This window comes from Triturus cristatus, chromosome 4_1 (assembly GCF_964204655.1).
Source record: "Triturus cristatus chromosome 4_1, aTriCri1.1, whole genome shotgun sequence".
NCBI lineage: Eukaryota > Metazoa > Chordata > Amphibia > Caudata > Salamandridae > Triturus > Triturus cristatus.
Genome location: NC_140585.1, coordinates 578,688,591 through 578,707,151, shown reverse-complemented (window position 1 = coordinate 578,707,151; position 18,561 = coordinate 578,688,591). Strand labels below are relative to the sequence as shown.

Genomic DNA, 18,561 nt, shown 5'->3' with positions numbered 1-18,561 from the left:
ATTCTGATCACCCCTCAGGATATGTTGACCTATAGTCCTGCTAGCTCACAGTGCACCATCTGTATCCCTCACCCTACAGGGTAACAAATACGTGTGGAACCTCAGAACATGACAACTCTGATCCCCCAAGGAAATCATGGTAACAGATCTGCTGCTTATTCATACCCACAGAGATACGCAAGAAATACACCACATGTGGTTTCAATATTTATTGAAGCATTGTGATTCTTGACTAAAATACATGTGCTGCAATGATTATTACAAGGAAACTAAATAATTTGATTAGCATTATGAAAATGAGGAAAAGGTGAATAATTCAACCATTTTGCAGATTTCAGAAAACGATATGCTTGCATACAAGTACTGTAACATAGTGTACTCATACCTAGCGCATTATACTCTATCCTGTCTAAGGTGAGTGGATCTGCCAAATCCCTGTCCGGGTGGTCTAACTGCCCCATTGCCTGTGGGTAGGTGTCAGCAAGCTGCCCGTCTTGGTGTAGAGCAGGACAGCATCCCTTCCATGAGGTGACAGGAATCAGCTGAGCTGGAATTCCAGCATGGACCAACATCTCATTGGAAGCAAAATGGTCCTCTGAAAAAACAAAGGTTTGATGTCATATATATGATTACATCCTCCATGTCAAAACACCAGTCAAGCCGCTTATTCTAGTGTGATAGCTCAGTCGTCGAGCGCCTCAAAACAAACAACATCTTGGGTGCTGAACTTACCCCTTTTACACAATGCTCAAGGTGTTCTGATATGGTGCCTATGAAGTGGTATTGTAAGCAAATTGAGTTCAAAGAATGTGATTGTGTGTGTGCATGAAAATAAATGTGCATCAAATGTCATTGTGTTCCAGGGGAGAGAAGGCAGCTTAAGAATGCATGTATGTAAAGATGCCGTTTTTTAACCAGGCCTAATATCTCCATGTGACACTGGGCATGGGACATCAAGGGCCCTGGTGGTCTGACAAAGCTACTTGGGCTTCCTATTTGAGCTGGCTCTAGAGATTTCCCTGGCAGGACACCCATGCCAAGACAAGACCTTTTCAAGGCTTGTCCCCCACTTCTATTGGGCTAGGATCAAGAATTCCTTAGATGTGTCTGTAGGTAAGACAGGGCAGAGACTTAAAGCCCCTTTAATCCCATACCTGTCATTAACAACCCCTTTGAGTGGGTGGATATTGACATTGTAGGGCCTATGGGTCCCCAGACTGCATTAGGCAACAGGTGTATCCTGGATCTGGTGGATCATTCCACTAGCTATCCAAAGGCAATCCCTCTGAGAAACATGACTGCACCTGCAATGACAAATGCTCTGATGGGGATTTTTCAACTAAATGGTTTTTTCTATGGAAGAGGTGCCTGATAGGTGTACTAACTTCATGTCTGCTTCTATGAAGTCGATATGGAAGGAGTGTGGGGTAACTTACAAGTTCTCCACCCCTTACCATACACAAACCAATTGGCTTGTTGAAAGGTTCTACAAGACCCTAAAAGGCCTTCTCAAACCTCGCTGCTAAGCCCTGGAAAACCCCTCCCCCACCGAACATCACCCTCTCTCACAGACATAAGGAAGAAACTCAAGACCTGACTCTTCGACTGAAACCCGCAGCCCAGCACCTGGATACCCTCACAGCTGATGAGCCGCTCAATACAAGTATCATATAATTGATTGATTGATCAGAGGCCCTGAAGAAAATGTGGGATATCCTCTTCCATGCCTGTTGTTTGGTTACAGAGAGGTGCCACAGAGAGGAGGGGGGTTCAGCCCCTATCGAGCAGCTGCATGGCCACCAAGTCAGAGTACCTCTGACTTTGGTTGACGATGGGTGGGAGCAAACTCCAAGGAAGGTACCCCAGGATGTAGTGAGCTACATTTTGACCTTCAGAAGCCAGGTGGCTAAGCTATGGAAGCGATCTTCTAGTAACCTTGATGCTAGCCAGGAAGTCATGAAGGAGGGGTATGACAAAGATTCTAGCACTGGAGTTTCTACTTGGACAGAAAGTGTGGGTGATGGTCCCCACAAGAGCCCAAGCTACTTAAGAATCGTTGGAATTTCAGATAAGATGATGTCGTGCTATAAGGCTGAAGTGTCTAAGATGCTGGAGTTGGGGGTGATGGAACCGTCCATTAGCCTCTAGACTAGTCCTGTGGTTCTGTGGCCAAAAGATGCCCCACCGGGCACTACACCTGAACTAATGTTCTGTGTGGATTACAGGGGGCTAAACTCAGTGACTAAGACAGATGCTCAACCCATCTCACTGGCTGATGAGCTTATCGACAGGATAGAGGCTACTCAGTACCGCAGTACCTTTGATCTTACATCATGGTACTGGCAGATTGCCCTAACAGAAGGAGCATAGGAGAGGTCAACCTACTCCCCTCCAGAGGGCCACTATCAGTTTAGGGTGATGCCCTTTGGATAAAAGAATGCCTCTGCCACCTTTCAGAGGCCGGTGGACCATGTTCTTGCTGGTATGGAGGTCTTCTTTGCTGCTTATCTGGACGACATAGCTGTCTTCCGTAGCAGCTGGAAGGACCACATTTTCTACCACAAGGAAGTGCTTCAAGCCCTGAAAAAGGCAGGCTTGACTATCAAGGCAAGTTGGTGCCAGATAGGGCAGTGGCCTGTGGTGTACATGGGACACCTGGTGGGAATGGTGAAGGTGCAGCCCCTTTAGGCCAAGATACAAACCATCATGGCCTGGCTGCCCCCCAAAACTAAAACTAAGGTCAGGGCATTCTTGGGCCTTACTGCACCATTGTTGCCCCGTTGACTGAGCCTGCTTAAAAAAAGCAGCCCAGGACTGTGATTTGGACAGGGGCATGCCAAAAAGCGTTTTACTCCCTTCAGCAGGCCATGTGCACAGCGTGTGTGCTAAAGTCCCCTAACTTCTCCAAGGAGTTTATTTATTTATTTTTTATTTATTTTATTTTTTTCAAAAAAAACTTTATTCAGCATATAATCACAATACACAGCATAGTGCCTACAACCACAACAGTTTATCATTCAGAAAGATGCCTCAGAGCATAGCATAGGGGCAGTGCTATCTCAACTTAATATGGAGGGCCTAGACCAACCTGTTGCTTTATGTCCAAGTGGTTACTTCCCCGGAAACAGAGGTGGAGTGCTATTGAGAGAAACGTTTTTGCTGTGGCATGGGCAATAAAGAAGTTGATGCCATACCTGTTTGGCACTCACTTCCTGATTCATACTGACCATAGGCCCCCCAGGGGGCTTGTGCAAATGAGGGGTGAGAATCCAAAACTGTTGAGGTGGTCCATTTCCCTAAAGGGTATGGACTTCACAATGGAACACAGACCTGGGGTAGACCAAGCCAATGCTGATGATGCTATCTAGGATTTTCCATCTTAGTGATGAGAACTCCCTAGAGGCTGGGTAGATCTCCCAACTTTCAGCTAAGGGGCACATGTTAGAACAGTCATGCTTAGGGTGGTCTTACTCCAGACATTTTGCCTTTTACCTCCTATTTTTGCTGAGTCTTTTTGATGTTCTTAGGACTCTGAGCACATTTCCACTGCGTACCAGTGCTAAACTGTATGTGCTTCTCCCCTAAACATGATGACATTAGTGTATACCGGATTGGCATATTTGTTAAACTGGTAAGTCCCTTGTAAATTAGTATACCATATAACCAGGGCCTTTACTTCAAATGCTACTGGTGGGCTGCAAAACTGATTGTACCACCCACAGAAGTAGCCTTTTAAACCTGTCTCAGACCTGCCACTGCAGTCCCTCTGTGTGCAGTTTACTGCCACTTTGACTTGATATTTAAAACTAATTACCAAGCCTGAAACTCACCTTCGTCACCCCTAAGGTAGGCCCTAGATAACCCTAAGGGCAGGGTGCTATGTACGTAAAAGGAAGGACATGTACCTTTCTGTTTTGCATGTCCTGGTAGTAACAAACAGCCTGTTTCGCTTTTCACTACTGTGAGGCCTACTCCTCTTATAGGCTAGCATTGGGAATTCCTTAATACACTTTTAAGCTGTAATTTCTGATCAGAGAGGAGTAGCTTTTATATGTTTCATCTTTTTGAAGTGGTAATGAGAAATCCTTCTTACTGGTGATGTTGGATTTAACATTACTGTTTTAGAAATTCCACTTTTCAAAAGTGGGCATTTCTCTGCACCTACTGCTCTGTGTACCCGACAGCCTGTCTCCAACACATGCCTGTGGTGGCTGACAGCTACACTCTGTGCATCCCCGCTAGACAGCCACAACACACGATGGATAAGGATGTTTCAGTACCCATCTACATATATCTGCATTCTGATTGCCTTGCCTGGGCAGGATGGAAGGGAAGGGCTAACACTTCATTTGAATGTGCTTTGTACTGTCCCCACACACATGACTAATTACTCCCCCCCCCCCCCACAGAAAGCCTGGCAGACAGTACTGGTTTGAAAGGGATCCTTGTGCACTTCAGAGAGCTGTACCTCCCATATCAAAGGCACTTTTGGTTATAAGTACTGGGTCTTTGACCTTCTAAAATCACATACTTCTGGATCTTCTTGAACTGGACTGCTGTGCTGCTTAAAGAATTCATCTTTGGACTGCAGATTTGGAAGTCCTGCTTTTCTCTTGTGTTGCCCTGCTGCCTGCTGCTCTCTGACTCTACTAAAGGAGAGCTAGACTCCACCTTCAGTTCAAATGATCTCCAAGGGCTTTTTAGCTTGCCTCCTGTTGATTGAGACTAGGGTATTTCAAAGTCTCTATCCCTGCTCCCGAATGTGGCTCACTGGAATTGGCCCAGATACTTGCAAAATGGATTTTGATGCATCTCTTTTCTGTGTGTGACAGAACCGGCGCATCAGCATGGTTGCCGGAGTTAAATCAGCATATTGCCTCAGATACAGTGCTTTGCCTCTAGAGATTGATGCATCGGGCAGTGTATCACCACCACTGCAGCTTGATGAGATCGCTGCATCTGTTCGACTGCATGGCAGAGTCCGGTGGATTGCTCGACATCTCTCGACTCCCGCACCCATCTTCGGAACTGACACACCGCCTTCACTGCTTGGCGAAAATAAATGCATCTCATTGTTTTTGACCAGGAAAGGCACTTTGTTCACCGGGCCTGCGTGGGTTCTGTAGCCAGCTGGCATTCCATTGCAGCAGGCCTGAACTTTGACTTCGCTTTGACTATGTTCCAGCGCGACCTAAAGTAACCTTGTTGACTCTACTTGCTTCTAAGTGCTTTACTTCATTTATTCCTTTAAAATTCAACATTTCAAATTCTTTATTCTTATTGTCGTTTTGGTCTTGCTTTTTTTTGTAATACAATAATTCATTTTTATAAACCTGTTTGGAATCTTTTTGTGGTGTAGTCATTGTGTTACTGTGTGTATGCGTTGCACACATATTTTACACATTGCCTCTTTAGACAAGCATGACTGCTATGTGCGAAGCTACTCAGCTTAGCCTGACTAGAGTGGGGGCTCCTACCTGGATGCTTACCTCACACAATTAGGAGTCCCATTTCTAACACCTGCCTACCTACAGTTTCCAGCCTTACTTTGCTGGAAGATTTTGACTTTCAAAAAAGTGACAACGTCTAACAGTGAACACTTAGATGTGGAAAGGTGGCAAATCTTTCCAATATGCTTAACAACCTTGCCAAATATGAACTTTAGGTTTTTCCCTCTCTGAGACTTGACAACAGAACCTTTGGCTTCAGCTGGAACACAATGACTTGTCAATTCAGGGGACCTTCATCAGCCTCACCCTTGGACCTTGCCCTGATGGAAGGTGTAGGCTTGCATGTAAGACACTAAGTTAGAAGATAACAATTTTGACCAGAACACCCTGCTTGGTGTATACAACCTCCACTCCATCGGAGTCAGCCTTAAATCATTCCTATGACCTGGTCAACCAGCAACCATGACTTTGGATCAACACTTTACTTTGGTTCTTTTGACCTTAAACGTTAACAATTAATATCTCTGGTTCCATCCAAATTATTTTAATGATCCTAGAGTACACTTGCTTCATATTGTTTTCTCTATTTTGGCTAGAAATGTTATTGTGATGTGCTCTTACTTTAGAACTATTGGTACTATTTGAGCTTGTGAAATAGCACACCAGTGTTTGAACAGAGATTATCTCAGAAGTATGCGAAACACAGTGGATATATTAGGTCGAAAAGAGCATCACCACCCCATTAAATTAATATCCCCGAGAGAGTCAATGGAAACAAGGATGCCTTTAGAAATTCTGGAGAAATCTTTTTAGTGAAGGATTGTGGATTCGTTTTTCATGAGCACTGCCATTTGGGTTAATTATGCAGTAAAGTCAGGATGTTCTTTTTTAGAGAGATAGAAGCTTGTAGGCGATGTTGTCATCTTTTATCTCTCTCTCTCTCTCTCTCTCTCCCTCTGAGTGCTACTTCAGGAAGGCTTATAACAGCCAGCTGCAGAGGTTACACGTCATTGTCATCATGTTTTGGGTACTGCCTATCACTGCTGCGAGGGCCATCACCATTTGCAAATTCTGCTCTTCAGAAACAATGTCAAATATGAAAAAGAACCACCCCAAACTAGTCCTTGAGTGTCGATTATGAGATCAGTATCTTCTCTCTGAGAACAAAAGTGGGACCCAATCTAACCCACTTGCTTTGAGTTCCTACTCCTGCAAGACCTACAAGAGTAGTGTTTCAGAGTACTCCAATAACTTCTAAAGCCAGGGCTGGCGTTTAGGTGCCATCAAATAAAGTCTGCACATCTTGTTGGATAACTGTGGGTCTACCTGCGGAGAATGCAGAGAACCATGTGTTCTCAAGGCAAGCTACTGAGCTCAAAGAGAGGCAGAAAATAAGACTTTGTGAGAGAGTAATCATAGCTGAGCTGAGTGTCCCAAAGTTATTAGCCTTCTGAGTGTTTCTACAATCAAGCAATCCCCCAATTTGCATGCCAGCAACCACCACCAATGGAGGACAGCAGACTTCACTCTTTACTAGTTAAAGATCTGTTACTTGCTGATAGGATTTGCTAAAGGCTTAAAGAGACCTCTCTACTTCCCAAGATTTCAGAGTTGTGAGAAATTGGGTGATTTTTTGATTGGGGGGATAACCATGCTCAAGCAACAGCCACAATCCCTGTCAGGATGAACCACAAAAGTCACTAAATTAACCTGTGCTTAACCCTCTGGTAGCTTGGCACAAAAGCAGTCAGACTTAACTTAGAAGCAATGTGTGAAGTATTTATGCTTCATACAAACAGTAGTACAGAGAAAACACGACACAAGAAAAATCTCACACCAATTAAAAAAAATAAAGTAAATTATAATTAATCATTTGACACCAAAAGGACATATTTCAATCAGTATAACCATGTTTTTGATTATTAAAAGTTGCTTTTAGTTAAAACTAGAGCCTAAAAGATCAAAGCGCCAACTGCAGACATCTAGTCACAGAAGACCAGGACAAAGTCCAAAAATGTGGCCAACCGCAATGGAATGTGGTTCGGATACAATAAATGGATTGGGTCCAGTCAGAATTTATTATCAGACTTTAAAGAATCTACAAGAATTAGTTTTTTGAGAAGATAAAGTTCAGTGGAGCAAGACTGCATGTGGTGTCTGAGGAGGGAGTGTCATCATTAGAAAGACTTGGGATAAAGTCACAGTGAATACTTCTATGTTCGAACCTAGTCACTTTTTTGGAAGTTGAAAAATCTCCAGCGGAACAAGGCAGGAGGCTTTAGCCAAAGACATTTCCAGGAGGTCGGATACCCCTTTGGCACAGGACCGCTGAAAACGATTTGCTGCTGTCCAGAAGAACATAGCAGGAGCAGCCGTGAAGTCAGGCCAACTGGCAACGCACCTGGGGTGGATCGACTGCGCAAATTTAGCACCATAAACAAAGGCCCAGGACTGGTGGAACATGACTAGGGGGTTCAGGAATCACTCAGGCTAGGTCCAGGTGTGGGATTAAAAAGGTGGCAGCCTTTTATGTCCTTGTGGCTCTGAACAGGAGGCCAGCAAACTCGCCCTTGGAGTCACCCTGGTAGTCATGGATTCAGGTCAAGATGCTGTGCTCAAACAGCAGGGCTGGCTCTGAGGGTTCAAGGCAAGCTCCAGGCAGCAAAGGAGTTCTTCCAGGTGCAGCAAAGCAGTCTTGTGGAGCACACAGCAGGCCACAGCAGCAGGCGGCCCTCTGAGAGTCCTTCCACAGGTCCAGAAAGTGAACTTAAGAGTGGGTCTGAGGGCCCTACCTTTATATCTGGTGCCATCTATATTGGAAGAAATTTCTTGAGGCTTCTCTTTGAAGTGCTTGCAATTTCCTGACTCCACTACTATGGCTCCAAGTTTGCTGCAGAGACAATTTGGAGGTGACAAGCCCTTTGTGTGAAGGCAGGGCACACATATTCAGTTGTAAGTGGGGCTCTGCCCAGCTCTGCCCTCCCTATCCTGCCAGCAGATGGCCCATTCAAGCACACCTAATCCCTCTTGTGTTATTGTCTGGGAGGAATTAAAACATTTTGTCAGTTATACTCAGGCATGTGACGTAAGACGCACTTCAGGCACCAAAATCCAACTTTACCATTTAAGAGGAATTTTCATTACAATTTATGGATGCCAAACATGAAATGCTTCCCTGGTCCCAATCAAAAGTTAGCACTTATGAATGTAATATGGCAACCCAATGTTAACCTATGGACAGATAGGCCTCACAGTAGTGACAAATGCATTTCGGAGCTTTTCACTACCAGGAAATGGATGGCTTCAAAGTGTTCAACCTTTTAATAACAATGCAACCTGCACTATCAGCTACCTAGGGCCTACCTTTGGGATGCCATCTGCAATAAAAGGGAGCTTTAAGCTTGGTGAGGGGGTTATATTGCCAAGTTGAACTGTCAGTTTAAAACTGCATTCAGGCTGCAATAGCAGGCCCGGAACATGTTTAAAGGGGCTACTTAAGTGGGTGGCACAAAGTGAGCTGCCATCCTATTAGTAGCATTACATTTACAGGTCCTGTGTATATGGTACATCACTCTGATAGGGGATTATAGGTAAAGTAAATATACCAATCAGTTGTAAGCCAATTGTACCATGTTTAATGGAGTGAGCATGAGCACTTTAGCACTGGTCAGCAGTGGTAAAGTGCACAAAGTCCGAAGGCCAACAAAAACAAATTTCATCAGAAACATTGAGGTATGTAGGCAAAATGTTTAGGGGAATACCACCCTAGGGCTGACAGGTCTACCAGATACTAGGCAGACAAAGTAACTTCCTAGAATCTTCAGGTCCTTTGGGCATGGGATATTCCCATGATTCCTCCATACACTGGATGGAAGGAATATTATTGTAATATTTAGGCTTACCCTTCATGGGGTATGCAAGCACTTTCTATCGCCCAAGTACAAGGTGAATCCAGTGAATTGATTTGCAAGGATCTTGCATGACACTCTTTTGTCAGGGGGTTGGTGCACTCTCCAGCGAAGGTAATGCTAGGGTTCCTATGATACCTTGTGTTGTTAGAGTGATAACTGCCTCTTCCCACACACCATAGAGTGCATGGTATCCTCCAGGCACAATGAGCATGTGCAACAGGCTGAGGGAGTTCTGGGTGATTCCTTGAAACTTGGAAAAGGTCAAATTTGGGAACTACCACAAGCTTTCAAGCAGCAGGTTTGTGCATCACCTTCCTGCCAGTCCATGTATAAATTCTGAGGGGAATACCACCATTTGATTCTTACCTGTTGGGGGTTTGTAGGAGAGGACAAGGGTGGTAGTGGCAGGGCTGGACTGGCCGTAGCGGGCACCGGGCAATCCCCCGGTGCGCCGCACGGGTGGGCGCCGGTTTTGGGTGCCTGGGGGCCGTTTTCGTTACAGGGCCGTTTTTTTGCAAAATCGGCCCTGTAACAAAAATCGGCCGAAAACCGGCCCTGGCAAAATTTTCGGCGGCACCCCCCCACCCCGGCCGAGCACTTTGCCAGGGCTGGTTGTGCTTCCCAGCCCGGCCCTGGGTAGTGGAGTCATAAATGCTGATGTCTGATTGCCCCAACATCACCTCTGCTTTGTAATTGGGCAGGAATTAATTATGTTGTGCAATATGCAGGTACCCAAATACTTGGATAGATTAAAAGACTTCAGGCTCTTGTTTCCTCATGAAAGTATCATCCGAAAGCTTTCCAAACTTTTACCCTTTTAAATTTATATGTACCCCATATTTAGCTCACTGCATCATCTTATGTGGTTTCAGATTTACTAAACGCCATACAGCACAGCACTGAGGTAAAATCTTCAGCATTACATTGTGCAAATGAAAAATAGCACAGAGTCAAATGTAAAAAGCCACTAGCTGCACTACAAACTTATTGCATAATGTTAAGCATAGAGCTTTGTTTCAAAGTTAGACAATGTTTTTTGCATGAAATTTGTACTTGAGGTACACCTTCCAGTACAAATTCTAAGCTGCAGCAACCATTCAAATGTAAGTTGCATAAAATATGTATTTTGGTAGAAATTATAAATGGTAGAGCTGGTAATAACATTCTGAATGGGTATGGTTTCATTTGGCACTAGGAATGCATGCCAATATGTATCACACTAGAAGTGGCTTCTGTTAACTCAGCGCTCAAGACATGTGGTAATTGCCGGTGGAAATTCGCCCAGCATTGGTATTTGTGGCATGGATGCCGGACGCGGCGGTAATTGCTTTCCGTCGATGTGCTGAGAGCTCATCCCTGCCGCTTTATCAGAGGCTCTGGATTGCCGCTTTATCCTTGGCGCTCACAGCCGTGAGATCCTGAGGTGTACTGGCAGGCGGCTCTCTCTAAATCCAACCAGTGCCAATCATTTACTCAGCAGAGTGCATTTTCCTGCGGAGGATTCTTAACTGACTTTTGTTATTTTAAGCAGCTTTCTTCACATGTGAGATAGTGTTGGCTGAGCGGATCAAGTACGTCATTGCTTGGACATTGGAAACAAGGGCAAAAAACTTGAAGCAAACGCTTTGAGACAGCTGACAAAGCGCATCAAGGTACTGTTACATAAGATTATGTCCAAGTAAACAAAGCTTCGTGAATTCTAATGATGAGATGCAGCGCCGGTAGGAAGGAAGCCGACTCCCGATGGAAGAACGGAATCCCTCGGCGAGAAGCAGGAGAATCAGGTATAATCCCCCTGGTCCCCTGATTTTGTGACCGTTCTTCAGTCTAGTTGTCTACCTCCTTTCCCCGTCCTCGCCCTGGAGTTTTTCGAGTGGCTGTGCTGTCTTCCTTATGTGGTTCCACCACCCTCATTTTATCATTGTATGTTCGTGGTGTGCACTTTACAAATACCAGCACATGTGCAGTGTTTCTCACTGAGAGAAGTCCAAAGGAAGCTGAGCAGGAAAGTCATTTTGCAGATAGAGTCTTCTGTATATATCATCCCCTGGCAGCTCCTACCTGTGTCCAGCCCGTGAGAAGCACCAAGAGTACGCGTCTCCTCCCTGCCGCCGCCGCAGTAGTTATCTTTTCCCGCGGCCGCAGTGTGCAGGGGGGACTACAGCCCCCAAGCTCCTCCGCGGCGGAAGCCTGCCACCATCATCACCGCGCCTGGAGGCGCATATATCTACGGATGTCCCCCGCGACGCGGGACGCGCGCGGGTGGCGCCGGGCTAAGCCCGGGCAAAGGGCCGGCCCTCAGAGGTCACCAGTGGTCGGGCGGGCCACCCCACTAAGCTGAGAAGTCAGGTGAGCGAGGAGACATGTCGATCAGGGGGAAACGCTCCGTCAATCCAACTAGTAAACCGGCATTGGCCCACCCTATATCATTGCTATCTCTAGAAAGTGTGCTGGATAATGCTTTTAACATGGTTGCCAATGAAATCGCGAGTACAGAGAGACGGATGTCATTTGAGCTTTTACGTGCACACTCCGAGCCCCAGGACCCAAGCATAGATCATATCGTACCTCTATCCCCAACTGTTACAGTTATAAAATCAAACTCGTCTCATATTCCACCTATCTCCTCTGGGGGGTAAAGTGGCACAATTATTCTTGACTCTCAGTCTGCTGCCACTGTACACGTTTCCACCTCTCTTGCTTCCCCGAAAACCAAAGAAGCGGGAGGAAAAAGCAAAAGAGGCCCTCCCAAATCATTGACCAATAAAAGGAAACAAGCTATATGCAATAAGAGCCAACCCACACCACAGAGGTGCCGATCACGATCCGGTAAAAAAATTCCACGTGCGACTCGTATCCGGTCTTTTTACCGTACGAATCGTACAAGTGCCGTACGAACTGGCAATCACGATTCGCATGGGAAAAAGACCATACGAATCGCATTGGGAATAATTCCCCACACGTCCTCGGGTCGGAAAAAGTGTCCGACACGTCCTCGTACGATTTACCGTACAAACGTGAAAAGCGAAGTCCGACCGGGGAATCACGATCCGTCCCGGGCGTCCGAATGTATAACCGTATGGTTAAAAGACCGTCCGCACCGAACTCCTATAACAACCATGGAGACGTCCAAACAGGTGCCCGGTACGTGCCGTACCCCCCCCAGCCCCTGCATGTACGCGCCGTACCCCCCCCAGCCCCCGCATGTACGCGCCGGGGCTGGGGGGGGGTACGGCGCGTACATGCGGGGGCTGGGGTGGGTACGGTGCGTACATGCGGGGGCTGGGGGGGTACGGCACATACATGCGGGGGCTGGGGGGGTACGGCGCTTACCGGGCCACCTACTCTGGTCGTTTCGCGCCGTACTTCGCATTTGCGGCACTTTTTGGGTGCCGTGGAAATATTGCCGTCCGGACTGCTGACGGTTCGAATCGTAATTCCTGGGTCGTGAAACGCTGCCTAGAAGCGTCCCGACGTCACGTCGCAGCATTCCCGGATCACATTCGTATGCATATTTTCGTCGGTCGGTGTTTTTTACGATTCGTACGGAAATGGTGTTTCCGTGCGAATCGTGATTCCATGTTTGTAATGTTTTACAACCGGGTACGAGTCGGACGGAGAATACGCTCCGACCGACGGTTCGTACCCGGTTTTTACCGGATTGTAATCGGCACCAGAGTATGTGGACTAGAGGGAAACAAAAAACAATTGGGGGCAGTAACGTCATGACTGAACAAGTGCAATTTGTTGAAGGACCCTTGGACACTACCCCCCCATGTAATGGCTATAATTGCACATGCACACAGACCGATCCTGCTAGTGAAGGAATCACATTAAAGAAGTCTAACGTGAACTTTATGGAAACCATTGTGGACACTATTTTTAAACAGCTAGAATGTCAGATGATCAAACAGTTTATTAATATTTTTAAAAGACTTGATCGAATAGAAACTCTGATAAAGAACGAAGATGTCAAAAGGAGGGGGGCTATCAGTCTTGATTTAATAAGGGGAGAGCGCCTTCTGAAAGAGCTGGAAGCTACCAACAGGGGCACTTTGAGTGAAGGGACCAATGCTTCCAGCAGCGCAATTTCCTCCAATACTGCATCCAAAGCCGTTAACGAAGGGAGAAATCACATTGTAAAAACCCCCCAGCACACCCTGATAGGAGCAACAGAACCAGTATGCCCTATTAATACGGCCACCATTATGTCAAAGGATGCTCCCACCCTGCCAGCTACAAGGAGGGAGGTACCTATCAATACTGGATTAGACAAGGGCCGAACCACCGCTACAAGGCCAACAATACACCCAGGGTCTGCCCTCCACTTGCCCCCCGACGCATGCCCTTATGTAATAATTCTGGCCGGAGTACCTCAGTTAAGGGAGGGACAGAGTGAGTCATGGATGCAGCTAAACAATAAGTGTATAGATTGGCTATCTAAACACAAAGGGGTAGGTCCTAACATTATGAGAGAAATCCTGACCGTTCGACGGGTGAGCTGGGTTGGGCCACTACCTAAGAATATAGAAGGGGATTGCATTGTGATCAATTTCAGAAATCCCTCCACAGTCAAATTTATTCTTGGTAGTATCAATACGTGCTTTTCCCCCTCTACTGTCATAACCTCTCTGCCATTGGGCTACTTCTACAGACCCCATCATAGACCACCTAGCCCTGCCTTACCATCTTTTACCCTGCATAACAGGTTCAATGCACTGTCTGATCTGGGTACCTTGGACTGACCACCAATTACCTCCCCAGATCCAGTAAGCAGGAATTATCTTAATATATCCGGTTTAGCGGGGGAACCAACTATTGATCCGACTACAGTGACTACGAATGATGCCAAGGCGCCTAAGGGCAATAGTTATGTTTCCACCTTGTCATCACCCATTAATAACTTGACAATCCTGAGTTGGAACATAGCTGGTCTTAATGCTAAAGTGACAAATGGGGACTGGGCGGACTGGATTTCCAAATTTGACATCTTGATGTTTCAAGAAACTTGGTGCACCACTTCCCTACTTTTCGATGGATACAGCTGTTTTAACCAAACTGTACCAACCCCAGCTTTGGGTAGACCCAGTGGGGGACTATCCATCTGGGTTAAAATTAGTGCAGATGTTAAAGCCGAACCGCTGGAAACATATGACAGGAGCTTCCAGGCATTGCTTTACACCAGTAGAATAAGAATATGTTTAATACATTTTTATAATAATGATTTTAAAACACATCCTAATATGAATTTTATAAGGCTGTTCAATTTTATTGATAATATTACAGAAAGACAAAAATGTGGTAAACTTGATGGGATATGTTTAGGAGGGGATTTTAATGCACACATTCACTGTCAAACCCCTCGTTGTAAAAGAGGTGAAGAACTGACTAATCACCTGGCCACAAGGGACCTAACCAATGTAATGGAAAAGGTAAATACCACTGAAAATAAATGTCCCGTGGCTACCTATGTCGGGCATGGGAGTGCATCCACAATTGATTACGTATTTATAACCTCCCCGCTCGTGGATCTTCTATCAGAGGCCATAGTCGCTAGGACTGTACATAGCGACCACCACCCGATTTTATCTAGTTTCAAATCTATTAAAAAAAAGGCGAAACAGACAGAAATAGGGGCTAAAAACTTAGTCGCGTCGACAGACAAACTGAGGGTGGTCTGGAAGGGGATTGATAACAAGGGGGTGTTAGCTCGTGTTATAAAATCTCACCCCCGATTAGTATCCACCTGTCTATCATCTGACTGCCCTGGTCACGCGATTGTGGAAGCATTTACGGAGCTGTGTAAGACCATCAAAAAGGAGATATCAAAGCCAGCTTTAGTTAATACTAATACTAACCCTAGATGGTTTGATAACTCCTGCTCCAAAGCAAATAGAGAATTGAGAGCCGCCCTAAAAGCCGACCCACCTGATCAGTTGTTGGTGAGGTCCCTGAGGTCTAGTTATAAACGTACTCTAAAAATACGATCTGAAGAGCTCCTAAAATCCCACTGGGAATCCCTTGTACGCACAGCAGCAACGAAGGATGTTGCTGGGTTTTGGAGCGAGGTTAAGAACCTGAAATCGTTTGGCTCCAACATCACCCCCATAAACTGTAGCATACTAGGGGATGTATGGGTGGAGCATTTTACAAATATCTACATGGCACCGACCCCTATTATGGTAAATTTCCAACCATTTAAGTTCCCGAACATCTCTATAATGGAGGTGGAGGACGCAATTTCTCAAAGTGCAGGAAACAAAGCGCCGGGACCCGATGGATTATCCATTGATCTAATAAAATCAGAGCCTGACTTCTGGTCACCACTATTGTGCAATGTTTTTAATAATTTATCCATTACCTCACTGCCCGATTCCTGGTCCAATAGCACCATCGTACCTATTTTTAAAAAAGGCAATAGACTTGACCCTGCCAGTTATCGCCCAATATCATTAATTGATAATACACTGAAGATTCTGGGCAGGGTCATTTTCAATAAGATCAGTACTTGGGCTGAAGTAAACAAAATTCTACATCCATGCCAGTTAGGTTTTAGAAGTCATGTAGGGACGATGGAGCAGTGCTTAAACTTAAATTCAGTTTTAGATAAATATACCGTAGCTAAAAAATCCCCACTTTATTTGGGTTTTATGGATTTAAGTTCCGCTTTTGATTTTGTTAACCGCTCCCGTCTATGGACAGCCCTGCTGAGATATGGTTTGGACGAACCTTTGGTCCATTTTTTAGCTCATTTACACAGCGATTTAAAATCCCGTGTTCGCATCAACAATGATGGTGAGGTTTCGGGCGAGATTTTAATTGGTAGGGGAGTAAGACAAGGCTGTGTCCTGGCTCCCCTGTTTTTATTTTATATATAAATGAATTGAGCACATCTCTGGGCAACCTAACCATCGACGTCCCGCTCGTCAATGGCAATCCCCTTCCTGTACTTCTCTATGCCGACGATGCGGTACTTATAGGATGTACACCCAATGCACTGCGCACTTTAATCTCAGGCTTCGTTTCTCATATGGCCGACCTCGACTTATGCACAAACTTTAAAAAATCCTACATAATGTCTTGCGGGCCAAAGAAACACAAAATTTGCCATATTATGTCAGGGAATAATGTTCTAAATAGCACTTGCACTTTCCCTTATTTAGGCTTGCTGTTTTCTGACTTTGGATCCTGGCAACCTCATGTTGCCAGAGGGAGGAATAAACTGGGCAAAGCTATTAACACTATAATTACATTACGCCAACCAAAGCATATCGAGGTCATTCCATCACTCTTACAAATTTACAAGACCCAGTGCGTCCCTACAGGAACTTACGGTGCCGAGGTGTGGGGATACTCGAATTGCACCAATATCCAGATAGAAGAAAATAAATTCTGCAGGAAGGCCCTGGGGGGAGTTATTTCGGCACCCTCGTATGTGTGCCATAGAGAATTGAATCTCCTCTATATAGAGGATTTTATAAAATCAAGACCCGCTTTGTTCTGGCCAAAAATTTGGCGTAACCCAGCTGCCTCATTGACCCGTGATATTATTTTAGATTGTCTAAAAAGTGAGCGTGCTAATCACATTCCCTGGCTTAAGGCGGTACAGAAGAGTCTAGTAAGCATAGAAATGGGGCACCTTTTCTTAGCACCTGAAACAATAGACTCTTCGCATAAGAACATAGTAAAAAGGGCCCTATTCGACCTGTACCGAGTGAATAGAGAAAATATTGAATTCGTAAAGCCATCAATCCTCAGGTATATCCCCATTCAAGAACCCTGCGCTAGGCCACACAATATGCCCCAAGGTTATTTGCGCAAGAAACTGGGCAGATGGAATAGGAGCTTGCTGTTTAGTTTCAGGGATGGAAGGATGGAAGTGTGGTAAACTTACTTTGCTTCCCCTTAGGTTATACCCACAACTTGGGGAATTTAGACTGTCCTTGTAACCAGGGTGGAAAGCAAAGTTTGCTGCATTTTACATTGTTTTGTGGCTTTTATGCAAAATATACCAAACACTTCCTAATCCCCTATTTTAGAGTCAGTGCCTTGACCGATTTTAATGAGGCTTTCAGAGTTTTATTGATGTTAAGCACTGACGATGTAATCTTCAGAGTTAGTCACTTTCTTCAAACTGCTGTCCGTTCCCGCGCCTCAATGAATGTGGCCTGATAGGTGTTTGTGACCTTGTACCATCTGCACACCGCACATTCTGCATAATGGGTGCTTATACACCGTATTGTCTCTGGCCTGATAGTCTGTATCATAAATTGCACATTGCTTTTTTGCACAATGGGTGTTCCCTTAGATATGCTTTGATTAATAAGATCTGTTTTACTGTCATTGGGATGACTTTTAATGTTTTATATATATTTAAATGGATGTGTTTTATAGAGCTATCGTTTTTATTCTTTCTCTTATTCCTGATGTAGAACAAAATGAACATGGCCCACTATATTTAGAAGCATCCTTGTATAATCTGAACATTGCTATTTGCACTTATCTGGCTGTTTTGCACATTCGATGTAATTTTTAGTGTGTATAGTGATGAGTGATGCATTTGTATGTACTTTTATGGATGTTTTCAAATTATCCGAATAAAGATCATTTGATTGATTGATTGACTAGATTTTAGTAGATCTGGGTTTGTGAGAAATTGCTTGAGTGTTTGTTCTGTTCTTGCCCAGTTGTGTACTTCCACACAGATAGCAGGAGGAATGTGCTCTGAGATGAAAAGCCCTCTTGTCTTCACATCAACTTGCCAGTGCGAAATATATTTTGTTTACGTTGTCACCTTAATATTGTGCTAAAATAGTGTTCCAGTGGCTGGCTGTACTACAGAAAGTGCCCCGGGGGAGCAATGGGTATTTGCGCGCACTTTGCATGCCCCCGGGGCACTTTGGTATTAGAGAAAGGGCCGCAGACGCTTGTGCAGCCACTTGTTTAATACAGATATCACTGGTGCACATGTAGCACCAGTGCTAGCAAGAGATGACATTCCCTCATTTGCATGCGGGCATGTCCCCATGCAAAAGAGGGATTCACTTTGCCTCTGCGCCCAGCCATCTTACCGACATCCGCGCAGAGGCCCTGTTGGCGTGCCGCCTGAGAGCAGCCCTCTCCGGGGATGAAAGTCTGAGAACATCTTCTACAGTAAATGAAATACAGTAACTCTGAACTATTGGTTTCTTACCGCACGA

At 45.2% G+C, this 18,561-nt stretch overlaps 1 long non-coding RNA gene across 1 annotated transcript in view; it reads right to left on the bottom strand.

Annotated features, from left to right (window-relative positions):
- Window positions 1-457: 457 nt before the first annotated feature.
- Window positions 458-18,561, bottom strand: part of LOC146855245 (uncharacterized) — a 249,838-nt gene continuing 231,734 nt past the window's right edge. The window contains exon 3 of the long non-coding RNA XR_014980808.1: window positions 458-595. This is a non-coding gene — a long non-coding RNA (uncharacterized LOC146855245). The remainder of the gene's footprint in view (window positions 596-18,561) is intronic.